Source organism: Carcharhinus amblyrhynchos, chromosome 1 (assembly GCF_965287045.1).
Source record: "Carcharhinus amblyrhynchos chromosome 1, sCarAmb.v2.hapA, whole genome shotgun sequence".
Taxonomy (NCBI): domain Eukaryota; kingdom Metazoa; phylum Chordata; class Chondrichthyes; order Carcharhiniformes; family Carcharhinidae; genus Carcharhinus; species Carcharhinus amblyrhynchos.
The window spans coordinates 144,584,005-144,604,730 of NC_137324.1; the positions used below are offsets into that span (position 1 = coordinate 144,584,005).

General features: G+C 41.9%; 1 protein-coding gene across 1 annotated transcript in view; it reads right to left on the reverse strand.

Annotated features, from left to right (window-relative positions):
- gask1b (golgi associated kinase 1B) overlaps nucleotides 1-20,726 on the reverse strand; it is a 78,878-nt gene that overhangs the window by 46,455 nt on the left and 11,697 nt on the right. The gene's annotated exons all lie outside the window — the stretch shown is intronic.

Here is a 20,726-nt window from a genome sequence, read left to right on the forward strand (position 1 = left end):
CCTCAAGAGCTATATCCACTCTTGAAAATATATAATGTTTTGGCCTCAACTGTTTTCTGTGGTAGAGAATTTCACAAGCTCACTATTCTCTGGGTGAAGGAATTTCTCTTGCTCTGCCCAAGACCGCAAGGAACTACAAGAAGTTGTGAATGTAGCTCAATCCATCTCGCAAGGACTGTATAGTGAGTAGATGTCTATGTCCACTCAGGGTGTTCAGGAAGCACTTCTTCCACCTGAATCTCAGTGAAGAACAATGTGTGAGAGGTCCTCCCTGAAGACAAGGCAAGTAATGCATTGCCAGTTGCTATGAAGGCAGCAATAGCAATTAATTTTATGGCTTGAGTTCATTCCAGTTTGGAACTGGACATATTTGCAACATTTCACAGTTTGCATCCACTGTTTCATATGGGAGGTCGCAGAGGTCCTCTATTCAAAGAGAGCTAACCATGTTTCATTCTCTCCTGCTAATAACAAGCGGGCAGAATGAGCATGAAGGTTCAAGAGGATTGCAGATAACCCAATGATGTAGGGTGCCATTGACTGCACATGGGTTGCTTTATCCCACCCCATGTCAACACTGCCATGTACAAGAAGCAAAAGAGATTCCACATCCATGTTGCATATAATTGTAAATTATACTTGTGCGTGACCTTAGAGCAGCAGAGGAAGAAGAGGAAAAAGGAAGCAACGCTTTTCTGTCCTAACTATACATGAAGAACTAAATTACTACTGCTATACCAGTAACCTTGGCCCCAAATCTCCAATCAACAACAGTTCGGCACCTAACCATCCCTCTGTGACTGACCATCGCATTATGTTCTCGGCAACAACACAAAAATAAAATGCCCCGCATAATAAACACTCCAAATCAAATTTATTGGTGAAATCATGCCATATTGCATACAAACATATACTAATCAAATACATGCACTCCCTTAGTGCATGTCTTACAGGTGCCTTTGTCAATCTAAGTGGTTCTATGTACTTTTGGAAATAGTGTTGTAGTGGTTCTGGCATTGGACAAGTAATCCAGAGGCCCAGGCTAATGTTGTGGAGGTATGTGTTCAAATCCTGTCACGATATCTGGTGGAATTAAATTCAGTTAATTGAAATATTCTACAAATAAATTTTGGGGGCGTGGAGGGCAGGGGGGAGTTTTTCACACCGGTTTTCAGACAGTGGTAATGACAGAAGGGGTGAAGAATCGAGCAGGAGAACCAAAACAGTTTCTGCGCTGGCAGGATTTCCCTGTTTGATTTTCCCCATTCCCCACCAATGATGCAATGGGGATCTCGACTTTTAAAGTCTGCCAGGAGACAGTGCTAAGGGGAGTATGGGTGGCGGACTGGGGTGGGAGGGTAGTGTTCTGTGGGGGAGGTGCCAAAGGTTCTGTGCTAGCAGAGGGAGTTCCATAGTAGACGCTCCAAGGGAGGGGCGCTCCATGTCCGCAGAGTGTTCCTTTATTATATTTTTATTTTTGTTACATCAAGATGCCCTTTTCAAGAGCCTAAGCAGCTGGCAAGCTGTTTTTCCTGCCAGTGTTGACACTTTGCCAAAGAAGGCAAAATTCTGTCCCTTGTCTCATAAATGATAACCCTGAAACCATCATCGCTTGTTGTAAAAATCAGTGTCTTTTACAGGAGGAAATCTATTGTCGTTACCCAGTCTGATCTGGCTGCGACTCTGGATCCTCACCAATGGCTCTGAAATGGCTGAGTAAGCCATTCGCTCAAGGGCAATGAGAGATGGGTCACAAATGTTGGCATTACCACTGACCCTCAAAACCCATGAAAGAATAAGAAAAACTGTTCACTCAGTGGCCACAACATTAGTTGTTGGAAGGCCACTGAAATTCAGTGGATTGCAGATTGTCTTGGGGGATGGCTTCAAAGGCTTAGCTTTGCATCTATTATAGCATGGGTGGCTGGGCAGACTGGCTGACAAGCAACAGTGAGGGCACTGATAGAGTGACAACTGTACATGAATGCTCTCAGGAAACATGGCAGCAGGCTGCGGCTGTGCAAAAACACTGCCCTGGAGTAGCACCCTAACAATCTGGTACTCTGTTGGAGATCAGGGCAGTGATTCTCCCGAAAGTGCTGAAATGGCGGGAGAACAGTTCTAAATCCCGACTGTACTGTCATTTCAGTTTCTCACCTGAATCTCCGTACTCTGTGCACTGAAAATGCCCCAGTTGGGGGGGGGTGGTGGTCTAATCGTTCCAGAGTTTGACAGTTCTGGAGCTCTGTGCGTACGCAGTGGCCCCAAACTGTCAATCTCCTGTATGCTGGCCAGCTGAATCGCTGGACAGCCTGAGACCCCCACAGCGCTGCCCCTCCAGCGCACCCGCAAAAACCCAACCACAGCCCGACAGCAATTCCCGGGCCAGCCCTAACCTCCCCCCACCCTGCCCATCCCCCCACCAAAGAGCCATCTGACCTGACTTGCTCCCGCCATCCATCTGACCTGCCTCCCTCACCAACCTCCCCCCCCGCCCCGCCACCAGAGAGCCATCTGACCCGCCTCCCTCACCAACCTCCCCCCCCCGCCCCGCCACCAGAGAACAATCTGACCCGCCTCTCTTCCGCCTCCACCAGAGAACAATCTGACCCGCTTCCCTCACTCCCTTCCACCAGAGAGACAAAAACGGGTGCAACCTGATGGTACAATCGGACTCAAATTGGCAATTTAGCATGTCCAATCCACCCAACCTGTACATCTTTGGACTGTGGGGGGAAACCAGAGCACCCAGAGGAAACACACGCAGACACAGGGGGAATGTGCAAACTCCACACAGACCATCAGCCAAGGTTGGAATCAAACCTGGGTCCCTGGCACTGCAAGGCAGCAGTGCTAATGAAAGTGCCACCATCTGCCAATGAACACTGCTATCTGCAGCCATGATGGCAGTAGTCTGCATTTGCGTGGCTGCCCTTGATAACTTCATACTCATCATCCACTGCAGCATTTCTGGTGGAATCCACTTGCATTGCAAGTGCTAATTGCAAAATAATTATTTTCATAGTTATAGAATAGAAATATGTTATGGTATATGAATAATTATTTTTATATTGTATTATCTTCCTGCATTTGGCATTATGATCCCAAGGTCACAATTTTATGGTGAGTCGAATCACAGGTATAATATGATCATAGGATAATATGACTGGAAAATAATAAAAGCACCAGACTAATTGTAAACTAATTAACTGACTTAAATAAGCTAAACTATAATTCTGCACAACATCCTGTGTGCATAACAGGAGACCATTCAAAAGTAACTATTACAATTTGCAAAATACAAGTTGGTTTACTTTTTATACAATTAAAGTGCCATTTTGTGGAGTTCTGAAGATTTTCTTTTAATTCTGAAGGGCTTCCCAATATTTAATTACTTATCTCCCTTTCTCAAAAATGTGTAATTTGTATCCTGTCACTGCTAACAACTTTTTGGGATATTCTGCTTCCAATAATTCACTTTATGGATTGAAGTGGATCATAAATCTGCCTTATGGGGTAGAGTGTCTGTAACTCCAATGGAAGATCAGTGAAAAGCCTAAAGAAATTATTTTAAGCTGACTGCCCAAGGCCATACCAGATCGGGAGAACCTGGATTACTTGTGCATCATGCTTAATGTTGCTAATTCTGCACAGATAAGAGTGGAATGACTAGAAAGAGTTTTATTTTTTTCTATAAACTAAATGGATTGGTTGGATTTTGCCCAAAGCATTATTATTGTAAACTATTTGTTTCAAATGAATTTGTATTTAGTCTGCAAAAAAATGGGTTGAGCATTTGACATTTTCTAGGTTGCCAGCAGATATAGTGAAAACACCAAACAAATTCTAGTCGGCGATGAATCGGCTTAATAGTTCGCCCTGGACAATGCAATTTAAGACATGCGCTGCCAGCTCTCAAAGGGTGCAGTCTGCTGCAGGTAAGTGTGGTGAAACTGTTGACAGGGAAACAGTGATTAGGAAACTCTAACTGTAACAAAAACATTTAACCTCCCCCCAGCCAGGAATGTACTGTCTTATACCTACCAGTTATTATCCCCACCCACTGCCTATGAGTTGGGGGGATATACAGACAAAGACACTTTAATATCCACAACAGAATAATTCCACAACCTAACTTTGCTGAATACATATATAGAGAGAGATAGAAACAGATTTGACATAAATAGCAAATGCACTGTACTTAACTATATTGATCAATTATCTAATTATCTGAGTTTTTAGATGCATATGGAAAATAACTAAGGTGCGAGATTAGAACACACATTTTTTTCCAAAACTATGTATAAAATAATGTACACAAACCCATTGCAAAATCTGGGGTAAAATTCACATTTGGAAACCAGAGTCTCTAATGCTGTTGTAAAAAACAATTGGTTTACGCAGATAGGAATGATAATTTTCATCTCAGCATGCCCATGCAGTCCAACATTTGACAAGCTTAACTGACAGGTATAATACCAAGCTCAGCTGAACAATGATGATCACAGCTTCCAAACTTAGCCACCAGAAAATAAATTCCTTCACGCCTTTCAGAATACTTTTGTTTAACCAATATAGATGTATTGAACAGGAATTTTGAAGACAGTCTGGAGTAAACAGATTAGAAATGTGGATTTTACTGATGAAATTCTCAGTTCAGCGGGTAGTATCAGGAGTACAGTAATATCCAGCTTGGGCACACACTCTACAATCCACAAGCAAAACCAAGTCTGGAAAGACATCAACAGTTTCTCCAACACCATGTCCACAATCCACAGAAAGCAGCAAAGAATAATTTACATCAATAAGAAGGTTAAGGGGAATCTACCTTTCAATTAGAAATCACAAGTGACACTTCCCAAGAAATCAAAGGAGCATGGAGAAAGGGAGTATAAAATACACCACTCAAGGCAAATCATTTTATGGAGAGAAATTGTATATAATCTACATGAGAAATAAGAGCAGGAGTAGTCATTGAGCCCCTCAAGTATGCTTAGCCATTCAATAAGTTCATGGCTGATATGACCATGGCCTCAATTCCACTTTCCTGCCTGCCCCCCCATAACACTTGATTTCTCTTTCAATGAAGACCAGAATTCTCCAGTCTTACATGCCCTACTGCTACTACCAGCGGGATTGGAGAATTTGGCACTTAGCCAAATCTCCATTCACAGCAGTGGGACAGGAGACTCACAAGGGAAAGTGATGTTGGAGAATTCCAGTCCAAAACTCTGATTAACTCAATCTTGAATATATTCAATGATCCAGCCTCTGCTGCACTCTTGGGATGATGCTTTGTATACTTCTGTGGTAGATTTGTTCCGTTTCTTAATGTGTCCTTTTCATTGTCATCTCAGCCTTCCCATTTGACTGAGAATTGTGTGGAGATCATTTGCAATGTTGAATTTCCCAATGCTTTGTGAATGGGTTGAATTCTTCACTCGCAAACTGAGGGCCATTGTCACTCATCACAATATCTAGAATGCCTTACAAACTGAACTGTGCTTTCAGGCATCCTATTATTTCTTGCATTATCAATAGGATCAGCTGGTCTGACTCCCAGTAGTCAGAATAATCTACAGTGTCTAGATAATCAGTTCCTGCCAAACTAAAAAGGTCTACCCCCAGCTTCATCCATAATCTGTTTCGGATGTAATGCATCATCAACAGTTCTCTAGCTTGTCATTCACTACATGCACTGCACTCGTCAATTGATCTTTAATTTAGTTCCTCATGTTTGGCCAGTACAGCAGTTCTCTTACCTTTCTCAAAATCAATTCAGTTCCTTTGCTGGATGCACTTCAGCATATCTCATCATCCTCTGAGGGATGATGACTCTATTTCCTTTGTACAAGTTGCCACCTTGGGCTCATCTCAGTATATCCAATGTGATCTTGTGACCACAGGTGTATCCTTGATACTCTCAGGCCATTCTTTCATCGTTACTTCCAGCAGCACTTGTCGAGTTGCATCTTGCTGGATAGTTGGCTTGATTTCAGCAAGTCACTTGTCTATCAAATTTAATATTTCTGCTAAGTTAATGGCTTCTGGTCCACATCTAATTGTTGCTTCACATTGAATCTGGAAGATGTTGCATTCTGTTGCATCATCCTCATTTACTTAATGGAAAACACTGTATTCAACAGCACGTCTGCAATGTATATCTGTTTTCCTTGCTTGCATGCCTTTTCCAGATGATATCTTTGTAAATGAAGTAACATCCTTTGCAATCACTTTGCATTAGTTTGCAAAAAATGCTCTGTCAGGGCTTGGGTGTTGAACTTTACTGTTAGCTTGCCTCTCCCAAGCAGGTACGAAAATGCCCAGAAGCAAAAGCAACAGGCAAGCATTCTTTCTCAATCTGAGTGTGGCATCATTCAATTTGTATAAGTGCCCTAGATGCAGATGTGACTGGTTGCCCTTGGTGCATCAGAGTTGTTCACAGACCCATTTCACTGGCCACTTTGGCAGAAGTAATAGTAGGAGGGATTATTATTTAAAAGGCGAAAAGCTGCAGCATGCTACGATGCAGAGGGACCTGGGGGTCCTTGTGCATGAGTGGCAAAAACCCAGACTGCAGGTGCAGCAGGTGATCAAGAAGGCGAATGGAACGTTGGCCTTTATAGCGAGGGGGATAGAATATAAAAGCAGGGAGGTCTTGCTGCAACTGTACAGGACACTGGTGAGGCCGCAACTGGAGTACTGTGCGCAGTTTTGGTCGCCGCACTTGCAGAAGGATATATTGGCCTTGGAGGGAGTGCAGAGGAGGTTCACTAGGCTAATACTGGAGATGAAGGGGTTGGACTATGAAGAGAGACTAAATAGACTGGGTCTGTACTCGTTGGAGTTTAGAAGGATGAGGGGGGATCTTATAGAGACGTATAAGATAATGAAGGGGATGGATAGGGTAGAGGTGGAGAGATTCTTCCCGCTTTGAAACAATAGCAGGACTCGAGGGCACAGCCTCAAGATAAGGGGGGGGGGAGCAGTTTAGATCGGAGTTGAGGAGGAACTTCTTCACTCAAAGGGTGGTGAATCTCTGGAATTCTCTGCCCGTTGAAGTGGTGGAGGCTACCTCACTAAATATATTTAAGTCACGGGTAGATAGGCTTTTATAGACAAGGGAATTAAGGGTTATGGGGAGAAAGCAGGAAAGTGGAACTGATCCACTTCAGATCAGCCATCATCTTATTGAATGGCAGGGCAGGCTCAAAGGGCTAGATGGCCTACTCCTGCTCCTACTTATGTTCTTATCACACAAGGTGACTTCCTCATTGACTTCAGCATCAGTGTTGTCGTCACTGGTAGTTTAATTTTAGTGAGTGCTGCTTAATGTTCTGTTCTCCAATACCACAGCACTTCTTTTTCAGTGAACTTGTGCATTGGTTCACACTCTGCCAAAAAAATTAGGCAAGGTTTTTGCTAAACAGTTCACAATTCCAACAAATCTTTGCATTGTTTTCACATCTTTTGGTTGCTGCTTTGCAGTAACGGCTCTCACCTTGTCAACACCAGCATCTCTACATCTTGTCAGGATGTGGATGAGGACCTGGCTCTATAAAACATGGCCTATGTACTTGACTTCTGGCTACTTCAGTTGCAATTTCCTTGTTCAGATTAATTCAGATTAATCTGGCAGGCTCTCATGAGCAGTTATATTACATTCTAATTGTGGTCCATTATGGCTTCTTCCATTGTATTTGCACATCCATCGATCGACTGTGGAATCCACTCTGGAAAGATCACTGACTACCTCATGTTGTTTGCTTTGATCTTCTGGAGTCATGGAAATGCCAAACGGGATGCACAGCCATCTGTATCTCCCGAACGGTGTCCAGAATGTTGTTAAGAAAGCTGTTGCTTTCATTGAACTTCCCTTGTCAGTAACCTTCCTTCACATTTAGGGTGGTGCCTTGGCATGTTGCAGTAAAATGCCTTCTATGATTGGCATGGTAAGTGAGATTTTATTTAGATCCTTTGCACCTAAGCATACCTACACCTTTCCAGGTTGTTTCACTGCTAACATGCTGCTAATCGAGTCTGTAGGAGGTGTCACTTTTTTGCTTGCCAGCCTCTTTTCCAGCTCTTCTGTCTTGGTTTTAGGCTTGACGGGAGGACAACTGGAATGCTTCTCAGCAGATGCTGAATTGGTCATTCACTCTCATCTATTTCCAGATGATATTTTTCCGGTAGACATCTTAACCTTATAAACACATCGTTGTATTCCTCTAGGATCTGTTCTGCCATTACTGATTTCGTGTGCTTTGGCAAGTTGTGAATCTTTGGTGCAGGTTCAGGTTTACTAGTACAAACTTTGGACTGGCTTCTGCTGAGGTGAGTGGCTGTTGCGTCCCATCTGGGATTTGGAAATCTAGATCTTCCTTCTTGCTATTGCATTGGGCTCCCAGGCCAATTTGACACTCAATATAAATATCGTCCTACCATTGCCTTAATATTACTTTCAAGGGTTTCATTTTCATATTGCCATGTTCAAATATTTTGTGCAGGTCTGTGAACACCAGTTTGTTGCATGATGCATGAATGCCTACTAATATTTCTTATTTGCTTGATACCCGCCTTCTGGGATGGGTATTGCAATGATCACAAACCATTTATCTCCTATAGACTTGACAGAACTAATCTGTTGTATCTTGTATAGTTCTCCATTAGATTTGTTTGCCAAAATCTCTCCAGCTGGCCAGACACTCCAAAGGTGCTTGCCTCTGGAAGAGATACAGAAGTGTCTAGAGGGGCAATTTTTTCACACAGAGGATGGTGAGTGTCTGGAACAAACTGCCAGAGGTAGTAGTAGAGGCAGGTACAATTTTGTGTTTTAAAAAGCGTTTAGACAGTTCTTTGGGTAAGATGGGTATAGAGGGATATGGGCCAAATGTGGGCAATTGGGACTAGCTTAGGGATTAAAAAAAAAGGGCAGCATGGACAAGTTGGGCCAAAGGGCCTGTTTCCATGCTGTAAATCTCTATGACTATGACTATGGCAAATCCATGAGTCAGATAGTACAAGATTGCATTTTCCAAAAGACAAACACTCTCCAAGGACTGGTGCCATGGCCATCATGCCAGCTGTCTGAGCTTGCATGATAAGTTGACATACTTGACTTCAATCCAAGCTTCCACTATAGCACTTAGGCTCTGGTTCAAATTGCTTGTGCTGCAATGGAAGCTGAGGCATTGGGCAGCAGATGCTGCATCATGGTAGGGCCACATGGATTTGACTGAGTTGTTCACCATTTCCACATTGGAAAGGATGGACAACAAGCTCCACACAAAACCGTGTACCAATGTGGTGCCAGGCTCCTCAGTATTAATACAGACTTTCCAGCAGGCTACCAATGCATTAGGCATTTCAATGAATATACCCAATCACACTTGGGAAAAGGATCATAGGATGTGGGGGAATGGTGGGATTGGGCTTTTGAGTTGGATGACCAGCAATATTCATAATGAATGGCGGAGCAGGCTTGACCTCTTCCTGCTCCTATTTTCTATGTTTCTTCTGTACTGTGGTCTGTCTGCAGCAGCACTTGGATGCAGCTTTGCACTCCAATGAACTGGCAACTACACAATCCTTGTCCTGTAGCACACCATGCCTGGTGACTTATCACATGCAGATCTCACCTTTAATCTATCCTCTAAGGTATATGCTGTGTCAATATCTAAACTGCTGGCCATGTATGTGAAATTGAGTAACTGTGTGATGAACATCACCCCTTAGTTTTCCTCCATTGCCGGGCCAGGTTCACTCCTTCATTGGCGAGGTGATGGCCTAGTGGTAGTATCCTGAGATTATTAATCCAGATACCCAGATAATGTTCTGGTGGCCCGGATTCGAATCCCACCACAGCAGATGGTGGAATTTGAATTCAATAAAAAAAATCTGGAATTAAGAATCTACTGATGACCATGAAATCATTGTCGATTGTCAGAAAAAACCATCTGATTCACTAATGTCCTTTAGGGAAGAAACTCTGCCATCTTTGCCTGGTCTGGTCTACATGTGACACTGCAATGTGGTTGACTCTCGACTGTCCTCGGGCAGCTAGTGATGGGCAATAAATGCTGGTCAGCCAGTGACCCCCATGTTCCATGAATGAATAAAAAATAAATAAAAATTATCTGAAAAAAGATAGGCACAAGAATAAGATTGTGGAAAGGGAATGTGGGAAAATAGGACTGGGTATGAGAATGCCATCATCTTCAAAGCATTCAGCCTTGCCTGAGGCCACTGCCTCAACGTTGGCCTTCTGATAATGACCAGGATTGTCTCCTCCATGGGGGCTAGAGCATGAGGGTTCATTTCTCCTCCTCCCATTAATTTTTTGCTGATTTTGGTTGTGCACCACTTTCTCCTGCAACAGAGAGAAGTGAGTGTTGTGCAATATGTTGAGCAATGTGGTTGTCACGGTTGAATAGCTGCCTGCGCATGCAAGCTGTGATGCATGTGTTTGATCGTAGAGTCATAGAAGTTCACAGCACAGAAACAGGACTTTGGTCCAACTTGTCCATGCTGTCCCTTTTTTGAACCACTAGGCTAGTCCCAATTGCCCACATTTGGCCCATATCCCTCTATACCCATCTTACCCATGTAACTGACTAAATGCTTTTTAAAAGACAAAATTGTACCCACCTCTACTACTACCTCTGGCAGCTTGTTCCAGACACTCACCAGCCTCTGTGTGACAAATTGCCCTTCTGAATCCTTTTGAATCTCTCCCCTCTCACCTTAAATCCATGTCCTCTAGCTTTAGACTCCCCTACCTTTGGGAAAAGATTTTGAATATCTCGCTGATCTATGCCCCTCATTATTTTATAGACCTACATAAGATCACTGCTAAGCCTCCCACACTCCAGAGAAAAAAGTTCCAGTCTATCTAGCCTCTCCTTATAACTCAAACAATCAAGTCCTGGTAGCATCCATATAAATCTTTTCTGCACTCTTTGTAGTTTAATAATATCCTTTCTATAATAGGGTGACCAGAACTGTAGACAGTATTCCAAGTATGGCCTTAGCAATGTCTTGTACAACTTCAACAAGATGTACTCAATGTTCTGACCAATGAAACCAAGCATGCCAAATGACTTCTTCACGTCTCTGTCCGCTTCGCTTTCAAGGAGCTATGAACCTGTACCCTGAGATCGCTTTGTTCTATAACTCTCTCCAACACTCTGCCATTAACTGAGTAAGTCCTGTCCTGGTTCGATCTACCAAAATGCATCACCTAGCATTTATCTAAATTAAACTCCTCTTGCCATTTGTCAGGCCACTGGCCCAATTGATCAAGATCACATTGCAATCCTCGATAACCTTCTTCACTGTCCACTATGCCACCAATCTTGGTGTCATCTGCAAACGTACTAACCATGCCTCCTAAATTTTCATCCAAAGCATTAATATAAATGACAATTAACAATGGATCCAGCACCGATCCCCTGAGATACACTGCTGGTCACAGGCCTCCAATTTAAAAAACAACCCTCTACAAGTACCCTTTGTGTTCTGTCATCGAGCCAATTTTGTATCCATGTGGCTACTTCACTTTGGATCTGTGAGATTTAACCTTATGCAATAACCTACTGTGCAGTGCCTTGTCAAAGTCCTTGCTAAAGTCCATGTAGACAACATCAACTGCACTGTCCTCATCTACCTTCTTGGTTACCCCTTCAAAAAACTCAGTCAAACTTGTTAAGTACACGAGAGCATAGTGAAGCATATGTATTTTTTGTATGACTCCTGATTTATAGAGGTTGTTAGTAGCTTTGTGTGAGAACTGTGTGATTTGAGCAGTGGCTAAGGCTAGTGGTGCAATTGGTAAAATATCTGAAAGTTCATTCCTCACCTTCAAAACTTGTGCGAGGTAATTAAACTTCGTGCAACACTGCATCGAGACCATTGAGACCAGTCTCCTGGCATTACCCTCTGTAGCTATCTATTCGCACCGCCATTTCACCATATATCTCCAAGGCCATCTGGCCCCATGTGGGGGCAGGATGTCTCTACTTCTTTCCACCTCAATACAGCACCTTCAGCCCAGCATTAGAAAACTTTGGTACCTACACTCTCCCATGACCAGCCATTTTTCTGACTTTCTGAAGTCAGATTTAGCTCCAAAAGGGCTTTCACTACCTTTTACAGTCAGGATTTGCCTTAATTTTAAAAGATACAGGCCAACTTTATGCAGCACAGGCTAACTTTAAATAGTGTTTGCAAGTATTGCATTTTGGGTCCCTGCAGACACACCATGGTTAGGAAATTGGAAATCAGGGTAGGAGTAGACATTTCGATTCTTTGAGCCTGGGTGCATACAAAAATCATTTTAATGAACTGAATGCATGAAGGTTCTGCACCGCCAGCATTACATCAAAGCAATGTGGAGTGATTGTGCATCACGATCCCAGTCTGGGTATCTACAACATCACCATTTATTGCAAATATTTCTCCATTAGCACTGCAAGTTGAATAGCTCTGGGCTGAATTAGGTCAGCTTACAAAAATAGAGACTGTCTTGCGATCAAAATCAGATACGTAAAAACAACAACTTTTTCTAACGGCTGTCTGTCATCTGGACTCTCTGCCCCAAATCCCAACCATTACTTTCAATTCCCAACTGTGGTTTTTATTTCAGCCTCTCTATCAACCCAAATTCTATCTCAACTCTAATTCAAATAGTAATTTTATGGGAGGTAATTCCACTGCAAACATTGCGTTGGTTTTCACTGATGTTTAAGCTGTCAAACATAAGAAGAATAATGTAGTTTTTTTAGGTTGCAGTTAAATTGTGCTTAATGTTCTGAAAGCAGTTAGTTTCAGAGTTCACAGTGGTTGCATAGCCTGAAGTGGTACTGCCACTCATATGTCTCCAATTTTTCAAAGACGTGTACACCCCAGGATATGATCATGAAATGAACAGCAGTTTGATAATACAGGCATGTTCATACACACATCGTACAAACAGCAAAGAAGGTGAAAACTTAAATTTCTGCTAAATGTATGGATGATAGAAAATACATCAGTAATATCTTCATATTTTGTTACTGAGTTGCAATCAAGGACAGTAAGGCAGCCAAAGTGGATCCACTAGAAGTACTGAGTAGATCCAGTAAAAAGGGACACCTATGCAATGGTGATTAAGCTGATTCCTTAACATCAAATATCTTTTTCCCATCACATTTAATTGAACTTTAAGGCTGAAAAAATATTATTTTTTCCTTATATAAATGAGTAGACAATGACAGTATACTATTTTACTTGGTAGCACGGTAGTGGTGGTGGTGGGGGGGCAGTGGGGTGGAGGGCAGGAAGTGGGGGTTTGTGGGGTGCATAAATACAACAGAGGATTTTCAGCTTGACTGTAAGACTGGAAATGTAAATGATGCATAGTAACTTCCAGCTTCAGCACCTGCCTTCTCACCTATTCTACTCACCCACTCAGTCACGGCTGAGATGAGAGGAGAAGCTGATGCTGACTTTGAACAAAATGAAAATATCACTCGACTATAAAGACATTATACAAGAATTTACTGCAGGCAAAATACAATAAATTTGTTCCAGGATTGTCTTGTGACTCGTGCTGAGATACCATCTGTGTGTTAGGAAATTATAATCACTTTATGTAATTTACGTTGGTGTTATCTATCATTTGGTCAACAATTTTTATGTTATCATTGGTAAGCAAGCCTTTACACATTTGTATCTGTATGCCTATGACCCCATAATTAAGTAGATTGTATTTAGAATCATATGCCCCAAGCTGATCTTTTACACAAGGTCCCTGATTTTAATACTAGGATATTAAGTCTACTATTTGTCTTAACGAAACAGTATGTATACTTCATTCCAGTATGTATGCTTCATTCCATTTCTTTCTTCTTACCCTCATCCTAAACTTCAAGGAATAAAAAGGAATACATGTTTGAGAAATAAATTTTGAATTAAGGTTCAGATAGGAAGATATAAAAATATAACATGGATGTGACTTTTAATTCCACACTGAGGAATTTTTTTGAAGAAGAAGCAGCTGTTAACATGTATATTGGTTTATTATACTCTGAAATGTAATATGCTATCCATACTATATCATTATATTTTTTGCATAATACATAGTGATGCATTATATCATGTGTTAGATGTAGCTCCATTGGTGGTACCGCTACTGATGCAGAAGGTTTTAGGTTCATGCCCCACTCCAGAGATTTTCTGATCATTATCTGATTGTGGAAGCTTGCTGTACACAAATTGACTACTGAGTTCCTAAATTATAACAGTGTCTACCCCCGGAATAAAAGTCCTTAATTGACTGTAAAGTGCTTGAGAAAATCTTGAGATTGTGAAAGTGGCTATTTAATGCAAGTTTTTTTTTAGTAGTTTTTATTTCTGGTATCATCCACATGAATTTATTCTACAATCTTCATGGTTCCAATACTTATGGGAAGCCATGGAGGGTGTGAAGATGGCTGAACTTAATGGAAGGATCTTATTATCATTTTTTGATGTGTTTCCTGCCTCGCATCCAGCCAAATTGACAGCCTATCTAGCTGCTAGACAGACCAATGACAAGACACCTGAGCCCAGGGACCATTGGTACATGATTCCTAGCAATCAGGTGAAAGGGAAGGTCAGTGATCGAGGCTGCAAGGGTGGAGGTTGTGGCAGTGTAGGGGAGAAGGGGAATGTCGTGATCATGGCATAGGAATAAAAGAGAATACAAATGGCAAAGGCAGAAAGGAAGAACTCATTGACATGCCAGCAGAAATCTCCCTGCCTGTTAGGAAGCCACAATGACTGCTGAAAAAGTTATTTACATGGTGAAGCTAGCAACTCCTGCCTCCCATTCATTGCTGGGTTCCCCAAGAGCTGATAAGAATAACTCAGTGATGTTGTGTATATTAGATTTGAAAAAGGTGTTTGATGAAGTACCATATATTAGGTTTGTCAGAGAAGTTGAATTCATGGGATAAAAGGTTCATTGGCAGCATGGATATGAAGCATGACTGGAGATCAGCCATCATTTCATTGAGTGGTGGAACAGATTGAACAGCCTAAATGACTTACTCCTGTGAGAGACACCTGGAGGAGTTAGCCTCACAATACTTTGGGTGGCCTCATATCACTTGAATTGGTTCATGGGAACACAGAACTTAGGAACAGGAGTAGGCCATTTGGCCCTTCAAGCCTGCTCTGTCCTGGTTGATCTGACTGCAGCTCAACTCCACTTTCCTGTCTGCCCCCATTACTGTTGACTCCCTGTCTAACAAAGATCTATCAAACTCAACCTTGAGTAAATTCAATGACACAATCTCCACTACCGTCTAGGAAAGAGAATTTCACACACTAATGATTGTCTGAGAAGAAAAATTCTCCCAAACTCCTTTAATTCTTAAGCTGTGTCCTCTAATACTAGTCTCTTCTGTAAATGAAAACATCCTTCCAACGTCCACTCTATCAGGTCCCTTCAGGATCTAATATTAGATCACCACTCATTATTCTAAATTCCAATAGATAAAGGCCTAACCTGTTCAACATTTCTTCATAAAATAAGCCTTTAATCCTAGGAAAGAGTCGAGTGAATCTTCTTTGAACTGCTTTGAACTTAATTATATCTTTTCTCAAATAAGGAGACAAAACTGTAAGAGTGTTCCAGATGCAGTCTAACCTAAGCTCTGAACAAATGCAGTAAAATTTTCCTACTTCTATATTCCATTCCCCTTCCTAATCCCTTGCTGTACCTGGATATTTTCTGATTCATGTACTAGGACACCTAAGTCTCTCTATACCAGTGACTTCTGCAATCTGTCTCTGTTTAAATAGCATACTGCTTTTCTGTTCTTCCTGCCTAAGTAGACAATTTCACACTTATCCACATTATGTACCGTCTGCCAATTTTTTGCCCACTCACTTAACCTATCCACATTCCTTTGCAGACTCTCTACCTCTTCTTGACAACTTACTTTCCTACTATCTAGGTATCATCAGCAAATTCAGTTACCATACATCCAAATCATTGATACAGATTGTAAATAGTTGAGGACTCAACACTGATTTCTGGAGCACTCAACTAGTTAGAGTTTTCCAACCTGAAAAAGGTCCATTTATCCGTAGTCTCTGCTTCCTGTAAGTTAACAAATTTTTTATCCGTGCTACTATGTTATCCCCTACCTATCCCATGTAACCTTTGATGTAGCACCTTATCAAAAATGCCATTTGGAAATTCAAGTACACATTTACATGATTCCCTTTAGTCATTTTGCTTATTATTTCCTCAAAGCACTCTAATAAATTAATCACGATTTTTCTTTCACAAAGCTACATCATAAAACTGATCACATTATGATTTTTTAAGTATCCTATTCTAATCTATTTAGTAATGGATTCTGGCAATTTCCCTATGATGGAAAATACAGGCTAATTGGCCAGTAATTTCCTGCTTTCTGTCTCCTTTGGTTGTCGAATAATGGAGTTACATTAGCTCTTTTCCAATCCACTGGAATGCTTGCAGAATCTAAGGAATTTTGGAGATTATAACCAAGATATCTACTATCTCTGCAGCTACTTTTTAAGATGTAAGCGTGCAAGGTCCTGGAATTTGTCAGCCTTTAGTTCCAACAAGATTCCCAGCACTTTTTCTATGCAAATGGTAGTTGGTTTAAGTTTCTCCCTCTCTTTTACCTTTTCATAGAATAGAATCCTTAAGTGCAGGAGGAGCCATTCGTCCCATCGAGTCTGCAATGACCACAATCCCACCCAGGCCCTATTCCTGTAACCCCACTTATTTATCCTGCTAATCCCTTGACACTAGGGTCAATTTTGCATGGCCAATCAACCTAACCCACACATCCTTGCACTTTTGATATTCAAGTATCTTTAGGAAATATTCTAAGTCTTCTACAGTGAAGACAGATATAAAATATCTGTCCCTTCTACCCTTGTTTTCCAATTTCAAAGTAACTTCATTGCCATGTTAATGTAACCCTTATTTGTGACTAAGAAATAAACTTTAAATTATACGTTCTCCAGACTCACTTTCTGGAGGGCCAACACAAGCTTTAGTTACTATTTCCTATATAATTACTTTTCAAAAAGCTAGCTTTCTCTCAGATTGTACTTTCTCCCCCTTCACCTTGTCTTGTAATTCATTGTTTGTTCTGAACATCTTCGGGCTACCAGAAACTTCACAGATTTGTATAGTGTCTCTTTCAATTTGATACATTCCTTGGGGGTAATCTTAGTGGCTTGTCATGCCAGTCAATTGGTGTGGCAAGCTGGTAAGATTGCGAGAGGGGTGAAAAATTGGGTTCACACCCCTTTCTTACCTCCTGCGATATTGCTGGCTCTGTTAAGCCAACGTAATCAGTCTCATACCTGGGAAGGGTACAAACCTGATTTTAAAATTTATAAGTCAACTGAAATATGATTAGTGAGCCTTGGACATAATTTTCCAGGTTCAGTTGCGTTAACGATCTTGCCAGTGGAGGTTGAGGAACACTAGTCTTACACCCACACTTCTCCCCTTCAAACTGAACATGAAATTCTTTCATGTCATAATTGCTTTCACTCAGAGGCTCCTTGATGGTGGCACACTGGCACAGTGGTTAGCACTGATGCCTCACAGTTACCCGGGAGGGAGTTACAGGCTGGAATCTAATCGAGGGGTTCAGGGTGGTTTATATATAGAATAACAGATACCCGGGAGTGAGTTACAGACTGGAATCTAATCGAGGGGTTCAGGGTGGTTTATGTATAGAATAACAGATACCCGGGACCTGGGTTCAATTCCTGCCTCGGGTGACTGCCTTGTGGTGTCTGCACATTCTCCCTGTGTTTGCATGTGTTTCTTCAGGGTGCTCTGGTTTCGTCCCACAGTCCAAAGATGTGTGGGTTAGGTTGATTGGTCATGTTAAATTGCTCTTTAGAGCCAGGGGGATTAGCAGGGTAAATACGTGAGGTTATGGGGATAGGATCTGGTTGGGATTGTGGTTTGATGGACCGAATCACCTCCTTCTGCAGTGTAAGGGTTCTATGATTTTATGAGGTTATCAATTAATCCTCTTGCATTGTTCACTATCGGGTTTAGAATAGCTTGATCTCTGTCTAGCTCTGGAACATACTGCTCTAAGAAATTGTCTCAAATACACTTTATGGACTTATCTTTCACGCTATATTTGCAAATCAAATTTTCCAATCTACATGTAGATGAAAATCACCCATAACTATTTCTTACAAGCCTAATTTATTTATTCTGGTATACTCTGTCCTACCCTGCAACTGTTGTTAGGGGGGCCTATGAACTCTTACCTTTCCTATTTCTTATCTCTATCCAGACTGATACTACACCTTGCTCTTTTGCATTGAGATCATCTTTCGTTACTGTTCTAATCGCATTCTTAATGGACAGAGCTACCCCACCATCTTCGCTTGGTCCCTATATTTGGAAATGTTAAATGCCCTTCAATATTCAAGTCCCAGTTCTGTGGTGGCTATTAGGTCATTCGTACTTACTTCTATTTGCGCTAACAATTCATCAATTTTGTTACAAATGCTGTGCACATTCAGAGGGTGGAGTTCTCCCATCTGGGACTAAGTCATCTGGCAGGGCAAGGATGGAAATGTTCAGAGTTTCTACTGCAAAGGCTAATGGGAAATCAATCTTCCTGCCCCAACCTCATTTATTCAATTGGGTGATTTGTGCATATTCTGTAGCAGGGCAGGCCTGATGGCATGTAGTCTGGCGTTCTATCCAGGTGCCATATTGAAAAAAAGCACCCAATATCACTTTTGCACTATGGAAGAACAAAGACAGACATCCTGAAAATGAAGATGGATCTCCAGGAACACTCCAAGGCTGGAAAATGGACCTTCTTGATGACACTGAATTTGGAAGATCTCCCTGTGGATGCTCCCCCCAGCCATTGCTATGGTGTTCTGGAGCCTAGGGTTGCTGGTGACCTCTATTGCAAACTCAGGAGGCAATGCCAGACATTGTTCAGGTGAATACTGACATTTGCACACTACATTGTTCCAGATATATTTTGCATCAACATGCTTTCCCACTGGTGTAATGGAGAATCAATCATGGGTGGAAGATTCTATGATGTGGAGATGCCCGCATGGGACTGGGGTAAGCACAGTAAGAAGTCTCACAACACCAGGCTAAAGTCCAACCAGTTTATTTGATAGTAATCTCACAAGCTTTCGGAAATGCTGTTCCTTTGTCAGGCATGTGGAAAGTTCTGATTGGAGAAGGGCATATAAAGGCACACACAGACACACAGTTTACAGTATTCTGTAAACTGTGTGTGCCTCTACATGCCCTTCTCTGATCAGAACTTTCCACACCCCCGTCGAAGGAACAGTGTTTCTGAAAGCTTGTGGGTTTACTATCAAATAAACTGATTGGACTTTAGCCTGGCATTGTCAGACTTCTCACTGTGGAAGATTCTAGTCAGGCTTTCATCTGCATCCCACATGGGGATGGGAATCAGTTTCACGCCAGCCTGCACCGGCTTTCCCAATCTGCCATGGTGGGCTCCAGCAAAAGATACCATGGAAAATTCGCACTGCCGTGAAAGTGATTTTTACACTTGTGCTAAATTCCTCCCTCCACCACCCACCATTGAACCCATGCGGCCATAGGACAATCTCACCATTCCACCCAGAGCCTTGAACCCTGTATTTATACCATTTTCGCAATCTCTGGCCTGGAGAATGGCAAATGTTGTGCCTTTGTTTAAAAAGGGGCTGCAGGGAAAAGCCTGGGAACTACAGGACAGCAAGTCTCTCATTTGTGGTGGGCAAGTTATTGGAAGGTATTTTGAGAGACAGGATCTACAGGCATTTAGACTCAGCATGGCTTTGTGAATGGAAAATCATTTTTCACAAATTTGATTGAGTTTTTTAAAGGGGTAACCAAGAAGGTACATTACGGTGGTGCAGTTGATGTTGTCTACATGGACGTGAGCAAGACCTTTGACAGGGTACCACATAGTAGGTTTTTGCATAAGGTTAAACCTCACAGGATCTAGGGTGAGGTATCTAAATGGATACAAAATTGGCTTCTTGAGAGAAGCCAGAGGGTGGTTATAGAGGGTTATTTTTCAAACTGGAGGCCTGTGACCAGTGGTGTGCCTCAGGGATCCGTGCTGGGTCCACTGTTATTTGTCATTTATATTAATGATTTGGATGCGAACACAGGAGTCATGGTTAATAAGTTTTCAGATGACACTAAGATTGGTAGTATAGTGGACAGTGAAGAAAGTTATCTTCGAATGTAACGGGATCTTGATCAATTGGGCTAGTGGGCTGACGAATGGCAGATGAGTTTAATTTAGACAAATGTGAGGTGATGCATTTTGGTAGATTGAATCAGGGTAGAACTTACTCAGTTAATGGTAGGGCATTGGGCAGAGTTAAAGAACAAAGAGATCTAGGGGTACAAAGCTCTTTGAAAGTGAAGGCACAGGTAGACAGAGTGGTGAAGAAGACATTCGGCATGCTTGGTTTCATCGGTCAGAACATTGAATACAGGAGTTGGGATGTCTTGTTGAAGTTGTACAAGACATTGGTAAGGCCACACTTGGAATACTGTGTGCAGTTCTGGTCACCCTATTATAGAAAGGATATTATTACACTAGAAAGAGTGCAGAAAAGATTTAGTAGGATATTACCGGAACTTGATAGTTTGGGTTATAAGGAGAGGCTGGATAGACTGGGAC